Here is a 10,954-nt window from a genome sequence, read left to right as displayed (position 1 = left end):
TCACAATGCACATCCCAAACATAGGTTTGACCCTTTCGAGTCAATTGAGTCAACGCCAATGCTAACTTCGAAAAACATTCAATGAACTTCCTGTAGTGACTAGCCAATGCAAGAAAACTTATAATCCCAATGACATACTTTGGAGTCTCCAATTGCAACAATATTTATCTTTGACAAATCCACAATTATACCACCACTAGAAATCACATGACCAAGGAAAGTCACTTCTCTTAACCAAAACTCACACTTGGAAAACTTTGCATACAATTGGTTCTCTTTCAGTGTTTGTAACACATTTGTCAAATGTTCCACACATAGCCTATACTATCGCCCTTCTTCTTCACTAACTGCACCCGCGTGCCCTACGGTGAAACACTCGGACGAACAAACTTTTCTTAAGCAAATCTTCCAGTTGCTTCTTCAATTCACCTAACTCTAAAGAAGGCATCCTATAAGGAGCCATCAACATCGGGCTAATACTAGGTACTAAGTCGATAGAAAACTCCACTTCGCACTCTGGTGGTAAATCAGGGATGTCTTCAGGAAACACTTCCGAAAATTGACACACTACAGGAAGATCGTGAACTACAACTTTTCCTATGGCTTCCAACTAATCTAACATCACGAACACTTGCGCCTTATCCTTCACGAACTTTCTAACTTGCTTAGCTGATAGAAACGTCAACTCTTCACCCCCACCGAACTGAGATCCATGCTCTGGAGGAAAGTTGTACATATCTTCATGAAAACATCAGTAATCATACATCAATGGTATAACACTAGCTATCACATTGATCTCTACTCTCCGAGAAGTAAACATCAATAATACCTGGTTGTTTTACCTAAAGATACCCAACTTGACCAACGGACAGGAATCTTGAATCCATAACATCTTCAGTGTTCAGAATAACATAACTCGATATTTCCTGAGCTCTTGCAATCCAGGACACACTGCACCAACTTATCAAGACATTTGGTAACCACTTGGTGTAACTCCAACTAATTCATTCCAAGAATAACGTCAACTTGTTCCAATAAAATATAAATCATACACATCCTTAGGGAACACGTCAAAATACTAAACACATCACTGAATCATCTCTAGCCAACATATTTCCTCCCCCTCACAAGGAAGCAAACAAAGAGAACCCATTACCATCTTCCTTCAAGGATAACACCATTTTCTAACCGACACCATCCTCGAATCCGACCTCTCACCGGGTTCAAGAAAAGCACAATATTCTCAAAATAGTTGAACTAGCCAACCATGAACTCTTGCATGTAACAACATGATGTCCAAGCCCTCTACAATTGGAACATCCAAGATAATTAGACGCTTTCCCTCCACTTGTTTCATTTTCAACCTGCAAATGGAAAACAAAATAAGCATCGACAGTGTTTTTACACACCTGTCGCATATTAGGGAACAACATAATTAAACAACCTGGTCGGACGGACCAACCTGCTCTGATACCACTTTGTAACACCCTACTTCCCAATTCAAATAAATAAATAAAATATAAATAATTAGATGTAGTAGGATGTCACATCCATATAATTTGAAGTTTAAAAGTTTACTTCAAATCATATAAATCACAATGTTACAGCGAAATTAAAAATAGTTTTTGTTCGACATCCAAAGCTCACCCAAACATCCAAACAATAGTAGTTTAAAACAACAATCCTTATTATTTAAAGATACATAACATGAAAAACACATAGGTAAAATATCCCCATAGACAAAACAACCCCTATGTTACGTATCAGAGTGACTCCACTAGAAGACCCAACTGATAGCAACATATCATGCACATTCAACTAGGTACATGATTTCCTGTACTCCAAAGGAGTACAAACACACCAAACAAAAAGGGGGTGAGAAATACATTAATATAATTAATTGGTGCATAACATGCTAAGGATAGTATTCATTCATAATACACCACAATCATTCAAAATCCACAATCTCATCACAATTAAACACCACATGATATAATTAAAAAGCAATGAGACTCCATAACTCGACCCAATACATGTGGAACCAATTGTTTATCAACGGTTCATCATACATACTCGATTCCCCCTTTGAAATCCCGAACTTCCCCTTTGAAGTTCAGATAAGTTTAATGTTCCCCTTTGAACTTAAACTCATCTCCACCAACTCAGCGATTTATGAATGCATGACATGGAAAAAAATGAAACTAACACACTTGTCATTATTCATGTCGTGATCCAAAATCGATCACACAACCACAACCATGCACAACATAATCCACCCTTATGGAATATCACAATCACAAGTGAACAACCAATTCAAATGATTCACCATGTCACAACAATTGCAACAACATAAATATTATCAAATCAAACTGCATAATTTCTTGTACAACATCAACAAATCGAAACCATACATCATAACCCATATTTTCATCAAAACACAATAATCAAACAACCTGCAATTATATTAAAAATTCACCACATCAACTTATCAATAACAGAAACTCAATGTTTTGCTAAACAATTCATAACATCATCAATAAAATCACAACAATACATAATGAAAGTTATGACCAAAATCGTCGGGATATGTCAACAATTCATTAACCGAACATAAGAATAAAAATTCACTCATACAGTAGGCATATTAATATACTCAAATAAATTACATGTCGCTATCATATTATAGCTATGAGCATCAGCTTTCTAACGATTCAAACGACACTCAATTTGGACTTACAAATCAAAAGTTATGACCGAAACCGTATTGGAACCCAATCAGCCTGGCCGCGACAACCTCGATGACACCCACCATCACCATGCCATGGCGTCCGCCACGTCCCCATGGCGACCGCCATGAACCTAAAAACCATTAAAAATGATTAAAACATCAAATTTACAAAGTCTCGATCTTGTAAAAAGTCTCAATCTCAGAATTCGAAACCCAACACTTATAGAATGATTAAAACATCAAATTTACAATTTATCACATATTGGAATCAATTAAATCATATATTTCATGACTTTATCAATCCCATAGACCTTCAAACCTCTTAACAATGGTAAACATATTCTAACTTATCAAAACAAAATTTATACACATATGATAACAACGAAATTCGCACAAAATTCATCATACAACAACGATTATAACTACAACTTCAGAATCCAGCATTAGAACACCAATTCTATTGGAGGTCAAAGACTTCTACTTCTACCCCTCATGCTTAAACATCCATTAAAGAATTAATCTCCCCCCTTACCTTGGTTTTCCGAGCAACAAAAAGGAAATTTGAAATTCTTGGTGTTCTTGCCTCTCCCATAGCTCTAAGTTTCCAATGCTACTTTTGCCTATTTTGCTCCAACTCCCAAAAACATGTACTGTAACCTCTATCCCCTCACAATTCTCTTTTCTATCAAAAAACCTAATTCCCTCATTAGGCTATCCCCATCTTAATCTTAATATTTTTCCATAATATTTACCTTATCCCCACTTGCTCAACATAAGCTCAATATTGCTCTCAAAATCTCTACACACTCATTTTTTCTCATTATTTTATTAAATAATTAATTAAATCATAATTATTTTAACTATCTAAAATAACTCTAAATTATTCTAGATTAATCCTATGGTCACAACCCCTAAATTATTCTCCCATCTTTAGGATACATATCCCACCAACACTCAACCATAAAATAATCATAAAAATACATAATTCTAACAAAATATATAATTAAATCAAAATGACTTACATAAAATAAATTACTAAAATTGGGGTGTTAGAACATAGACTTATACTCGAGATGGTCGACTTACGGTTCATGTCTGGTAAATTCTCATATGCTTGAGCACATCATGTGGTAGTTCAGCTACATGCAGTTTATTCCCAGAGACCCTTATGAGTTTGTTCCTCCCGCTGTGACACATAGATATATGAATACCATGGTTGATGATTATCTTAATCATCTGGTACAGATGAGACACATAGTACCATAACTCCTAGCGATTGGAGTGTTGTACACGACTATATTAAGTTGTATTTAAGGGTGTCACATCCTTATATAACACCAGATGCTCTGGGATATCCATCTAAGCCAGCTCATCCGGAGATACTAGAGGAAGAGCAGGCTAGGGAAGATCATGTTGTTAATGTGTTTCCTAGACTTCGCCGCATCATAGAGATTAGGTAGGTCGGTATAGACATGAAACTCTTTCTATATGGATCTAAGGTGAGGGACACTGTATTTGCCTCGACAGGGGAGACACAGAGGCAGCGTAGGAACTGGAGGGCCCGAGTCCGTCATACGCATTAGTATACAATATTTGTATTTGGAGCATTATTTTCATTCCTATTTTATTTTGACTTCATTGTGTTCTACAAATTTATTAATTTAGATATTTCATTTTCATATTATTCTAAAAGTGTGTGGTTTAATTTATACAAAATAGAAAATAATATTAGAGTTATAATATATCATCGATTTCATAAGAGCATATCTTTCCCTGTTATAATTTAGCCCGTTATTATGATATGGATCAAATGATAACCCTATTATATCAAATATTATTTGAGAAGTTCTCTTCCCCCCTTTATGGATGCTCCCACACCATTGAGAAAACTCAAAAATTTCCCTAGCATTCGGAGATGCATATCCGGACACACCTGTTTTTAGCCATTTTCAAATGAAATTGATGGGGCGACCATATTATGCCAAGATTTAATTTGGAGATGCATCTCCTTATGCACTAAAGGATACGTCAGAAGATGCATCTCCGTACACACCATTTATTCAAAATTTAGTGGATGGTCTTGAGATGAATCTCCTGATGATGTTCTTATATCATGGCGTCAAAACCCTCCCTTTTCCTCCTTGTTCATATCATGCCTCCTGTTTGGTCTACTTGTACTCGAAACTGGCAATGGTTTATCTTTGGAAGACAAATCAGATAACATGGAGTTGTACGCTGCTTACCGTAATTTATTGTTACCAATATTTTCATAATTCATTTGTTACACTTGTTATTAATATTATATATGAACCATTTTCATGGATGAATCATCTCCCACTTCCCTCACACCGTCGGGTTTGAAGTTGCGCCTGCCTACACTGAGGATTGGTCGCGTGCTGTCGCATTTATTCTGTACAAGGGGAATAATGTGTCCGAGCCACTCAAAGTGCATCTTGATCATCTTGTGACATATGACATTTACTTGTGCCTATATGGAGGTCACCGTGATATGCACCCATTTGATGCCATTTTCTTATACCTCTTATGGGTGGCATGTGGGCTAGGTATGATGTTTCATTATCTGCCTGAGTGAGTGATGCGTTAGTTTGGCTATCTGTAGATTATTCTGAGATATCCCTTAGAGTCTGCTCCTCCCACCGTGTGCCGCAGAGATCTCGATGTGATACTTGACTATTTCGAGAGTCACATGGTATCAGAGGAGTATTACAGGGTACTAGCTCCAGTACAGTGGGCCTATGGAGACGGTTACATGACCTGGTTTTATAGGGTATCACACCTTATCATGACATCAGAAGCTCCTAGAAGACCACATAGGCCAACTAACCAGGAGGTGCTTGAGGCTCAAAATGACTACATCGAGAGCGTGATGGCGGTATGTCGGCGTGTTGTGGAGATGTGTATAGCAGATATAGAGGTATGACTCTTTGAGGATGGTTGTCCCCAGTTGGCCATCGTGAAGAATATGGTTGTCGAGTTACGAAATGATGTGCATTATAATCGGAGGAGGAGAAGGCAGGGGGTTCAACATATGCAGTAGTTTATGTTTGGATATATTGTTTTTTTTCTCGGACAAATAGTATGTACGGTGTTGCATTTTTGAATTAATGTATGACTTTAACTTTCATTTATCTTTAATCAAACTTGATTTTACCGCGATTTTACTTTGATTTTATGTTAATATAACTTGACTTCAAAAAATTATAATATTGGGACAATGATGTTGTTCTGAAATCATTCAGGAGAATTTTTGTAGATGCATCTCCGAAGTAATCCCCCTTATAATTATCATGCTTCAAATACCTATAAAAGAACTTCATGAAATATTTCAGAGATGTATTTTCAGATACACCCAAATAATACATATAGATGTATCTCTGAACTATATTTTGATCAAAATAGAGTGGATTTCAGAATATCATATTTTGGTGTGATTTAAGTGCGTCCGAAAATGTATCTCCAAACACATAAAACATTCAAATTTTCAAGAATCTAGAATGCACGTATATACAAGTATAATAAACAATTACCTATTATTTTGACATCTTTCTAATTTCTACTATGATAAGAATAAGATGGATCACATTAATTAATAATACACATCAAATACTTAAAATATACTTAAAATATTCAGCTTTATGAATATCTATCTATAGGAATGTTTTAAAAGTTTTGTAACGTAATTCTAATACAGTGTCTTTTAATGTAATCCATAAAAAATAGATAGAACAGGATTAGAACAGAAGTGGGTAACAATATAAAAATTCTTATAATAAAGTTTTCAATTAGAAGATAAGAATCCGTAGGACCTCACAAGGATGGATTTTTTTTATATATAAAAATATATATGAAAATTAAGTTTGTTTGCGATTTTTTTATGAAAATAATCATATATATTTTTTAAAAATTCAAAATAATCATATTTTCAAACAAATAAATTAAACTAACTATATTTCAAAAAAAAAAATCACCCCCAAGAAAATGCGTCACAGGCACTAGCATATGCACTCATGTTTTGACCTAAGGTGTTATAGACTATGGCGCATGTCCTTAGGAGTAGCCAACGGGTATAGTGTATGCATTCGACTTTTAGGTGCATGCGTTATTGCTTGTGACTCCTCTATTTTGGTTTTTTTTTTATATATATATAGCTCATTCGCTAAAGCACTCAACCAACACATGTCTTTCAAACACCATAAGTAGCATTGCTTTGTTTGCAAAACGATTCAATATCTCATTTCAACCAACCAACACACTCACTCGTAACCCAACCAACACGACTCAACTACGACAATATGAACACCAAACTCAATTACGGCAGCACCGACTACTAGAGAGATATGATCGAAGATTTGTTAAATAACACTAATATTTCAGGAACCTTGCACCAACCACCTTTGGCTCGGATGAATATTAGGAGATCCCAAACATCTCAAAAAAATTGTGGGAGACCTCGAAAGCAAGCGAATGCGCCAGGGTGTGGAACCGGTAGACGTTACAATTGAGCAGGTCATTAAATTTTTATCCAATTGTTGTATGATTCTATTTGGTGGAATGATATTATAATTTATTTTTTTATTAAATATTTTATTTAATAATATTATTTTGTTGTAAAAATAATTAAAAATGAAAAACAAAACAACATAGTAGCCACTAACTATCATACATGCTCCTAAAAGATGCATGCATGCGCCATAGACAATGACATGATATATGAGCATGCGCTATAACCTATCACACCTTATACCAAAAGATAAATGCATGCGCTATAGACAGTCACACATTCTCTTAGGGGTGTTTTTTATTTTTAAATATGATTATTTTATTATTCTTTTTGAAAAAGTAGTTATTTTGAAAATTTTAAAAAATAACATAGTTATTTAAAAAAAATCTGAAAAGTATAATGTTGAGATAAAAAGTGAGTAGTTTCAATTTTTTTTTCAAAAACTAAATACTACTTGTATCTTTTTATCTCATAGATTTTTTTGAAGGTTAAAATTAATTTGTATTTTAAACATCAATGCTCTAAAATTAAAATAAAAAATAAAAATAAATTTAAAAAAACAATAAATAAAATAATAATAATAGTTGACTAATTATATATATTTTTTAATAAATTGGATATCTTTGGGACGCAATTGCGAATACTAACTCTTGAAGTGAGAATAAGATCGATCTAATAAATTCAGATGCTTTATTTTAATTTAAAAATGAACTTAAATTTTTTTTAAAAATATATTATTTTAATAATTAAAAATAACACACCAAAAAAATTATATATTTTTTTCAAAGATTAAAATAGCTTTCACTTTAAAAAAATTGTTGAATTTATTTGATATTTATTAACAATGCGTTCTTCGTAAACAAAACAACATGTGTACTTCTCTTATCCTAAATATATTGAGGTTTAGGAATATTTAACCAAATGTATGGTACACTTTCTTTTGATACAAACCATAAGGCCTAGAACCCAAGTCTGTAAAATATATATAATTAAGTTTTCAAATGGTATAAATGAATCCGTAGTAGCTCACATGGTAAATTCTTTGAGTGAATTTCCGGGTTCGATTCCCGGCTACGGAAATTTGATTTTATAAAGTTCTTTGCTCATTTCTAAAATTAAGTTTATCAAGTATACTAGTAACTGAAACGCACGGCTCGAGTAATAGAGTACTACAAATATATAATGAATATTTTAACAAAAATATTAAAAAATGAAAAATAAATAACATACTGATATAAAGATTATTTTTAAATAAATTTTTGTAATGAATCAAATAAAAATGAATAAAATTGAATAAAAAATATAAATTAATAATTGATTCAATAAAGGATAATGCTTACTATCTTAGGGCACAAGCACAAGTTAAAAATTTCATCTATAAAAGTTTATATAAAAAATATATAAAAGTAAATTATACGTTATCATTATAATGGATACACAATTTTCCAAGATAATATTTTTTCTTAGAATTTTTAACTTGAGTTGTATTATCCAAATATAAATGATAAAGTATTAGTATTAATAAATAATTGACATTTATTCTTATACTTTTTGTTTTAACATTTTTTGTTTTTTTACTCAATTTAATTTTTTCTTAAGAATACGAATTTTTCTATATAAGTTAGGGTATATCTTTTTAAAAATATAGGGGAGACTAATATATGGTGATTAATAAATAGATAGTGTTCTTATCAAATTTATAAAATATTATAGAAAGAATGTTTAGTATTATTGTAAATGTTTAAATTTTAAAAAATATATTTTATTTGTCTAAATATAAAATTTTAATGATTTTTTACTAATAAATAGGAATATTATTAGTAGTAAAAATTAAGATTAAAAAAATTATAAATTTAAGTACAACAAGGAATAAGGAGAAATTGAAAATTTTGTAGTAAATTGTAAAATAAATAAATAATATTGTTTCTTATTGAGTACAGTAGTTCTTATTTGGAATTGTTTGAATATATCATTTTTGCTTGAAATGTTTAATAATTATAATTGAAGTTATAAAAAAATGATAAAATGAAATCAAGAATTAAATACAATTAAGACAATTATTTTAGAATAGATAGTACAATTTTAAAATACATACTCTATTAGGGATGTCAATTAAACCCGTTCAAAGTTATATGTTAAAACACATATAGGTTATAATTTTTAATTGTAATTTATAATTTTGTAGAAAACTAGTATTCTTTAACACAATTGAATAGCTAATTGAAGTAGTAGGAATCGGATTAATGTTGTAGTGAAGTCAAAATATAACTTATGTGTTTGGGCTTGATAGTAAGTTTTGGGCATGGGCTTTTTAGTTGCATAATGTAAATATGTACTACAACAACTTCACTAAATAAGTATTCCTATTTCACAAATTCAGTTTATAGTTTTTTTTTTCTCATCTTCTACTTTTATTTCACAATATATGGTACACTTTCTTTTTGATATAAAACAGAAAAGGCCTAGAACCCAAGTGTGTAAAATATATATAATTAAGTTTTCAAAGTATAAAAGTTTTATAACGTAATTCTTGTCCCAAATAAATATTTTGAGCTTTAGGAATATTTAACCAATGTATACAAGTTTTGTAATGTAATTCTTGTCGCAAATAAATATTTTGTAACATAATTCTGGTACACTTTCTTTTTGACGTGAATTTCTGAGTTCGAATTCCTGCTACGGAAATCTTTTTATTTATTTATTATTATTATGAAAATTAAGTTCTTTGCTCATTTATATATTTTTGTGCCCATTAAAATTAACACAGAAAATAATTTATTGGAATAAAGAAGGAAAGAGTGGTTGTTAATATAGCATAATGTATTCTCCATTTAATCTCAATTGTCCATCTATATTTTCTAGTTACATATTGTTACATTTCAGTTATTAACCTTTAGTCAATTCCCAATTTATATATACCGGTTGATATAGCTTTGTAATATTAACTCATTGAATAAGAACTTTACACCTCATTTCTATTATCTTCTTCTTCTTATCCTGTTTGTTATCTTTCTTTCTCCTTGGCTTTATGCGTCAGTACTATACCATTAACATGGTATCAGAGCTTCTAAAGCTCTGGTAGCCATTGATCTCCTTCTTCCCTTTCCTGTTTTTCCCGTCGTTCTGCAGGCTTTTCTTCCAACTCCCTCTACTGCAGAATCAACATCTTCCAAGAACACCTTTTTTATTCTTGATTTCTTTCTCCTCCAATGGCTTACCAGAACTACCATGACTTCTCAACGAATTCCACAAATCCTTTCTATCTTCATCCTAATGAAAATCTGACACTAAATCTTGTGACTCCATTACTCGATGACAAGAATTATCACAGTTGGTCAAGATCGATGCATATCGCATTGATTTCAAAGAACAAAGAGAAGTTCATCGATGGCTCTTTAACCAAACCTCCGATAGCAAATCCTTTATACTCCCCATGGATTCGATGCAACACCATGGTACTTGCTTGGCTACACCGTTCCATCTCAGAAGCCATTGCAAAATATGTTCTATGGATCGGTAGCGCCGCCTGTGTTTGGAAGAACCTCCAAACTCATTTTTCTCACAGTGACCTATTTCGCATATCTGATATTCAAGAAGACCTGTACAAGCTGCCTCAAGGTAATCTTGATGTCTCAAATTACTTTACTCAGTTAAAGGTTCTGTGGGATGAATTGGAAAATTATCGCCTTGTTCTTACTTGTTCA

Source organism: Lathyrus oleraceus, chromosome 4 (assembly GCF_024323335.1).
Source record: "Lathyrus oleraceus cultivar Zhongwan6 chromosome 4, CAAS_Psat_ZW6_1.0, whole genome shotgun sequence".
NCBI classification, from domain to species: Eukaryota; Viridiplantae; Streptophyta; class Magnoliopsida; order Fabales; family Fabaceae; genus Lathyrus; species Lathyrus oleraceus.
The sequence above is the reverse complement of the archived record's forward strand: the minus strand, read 5'-3'. Positions refer to the sequence as shown.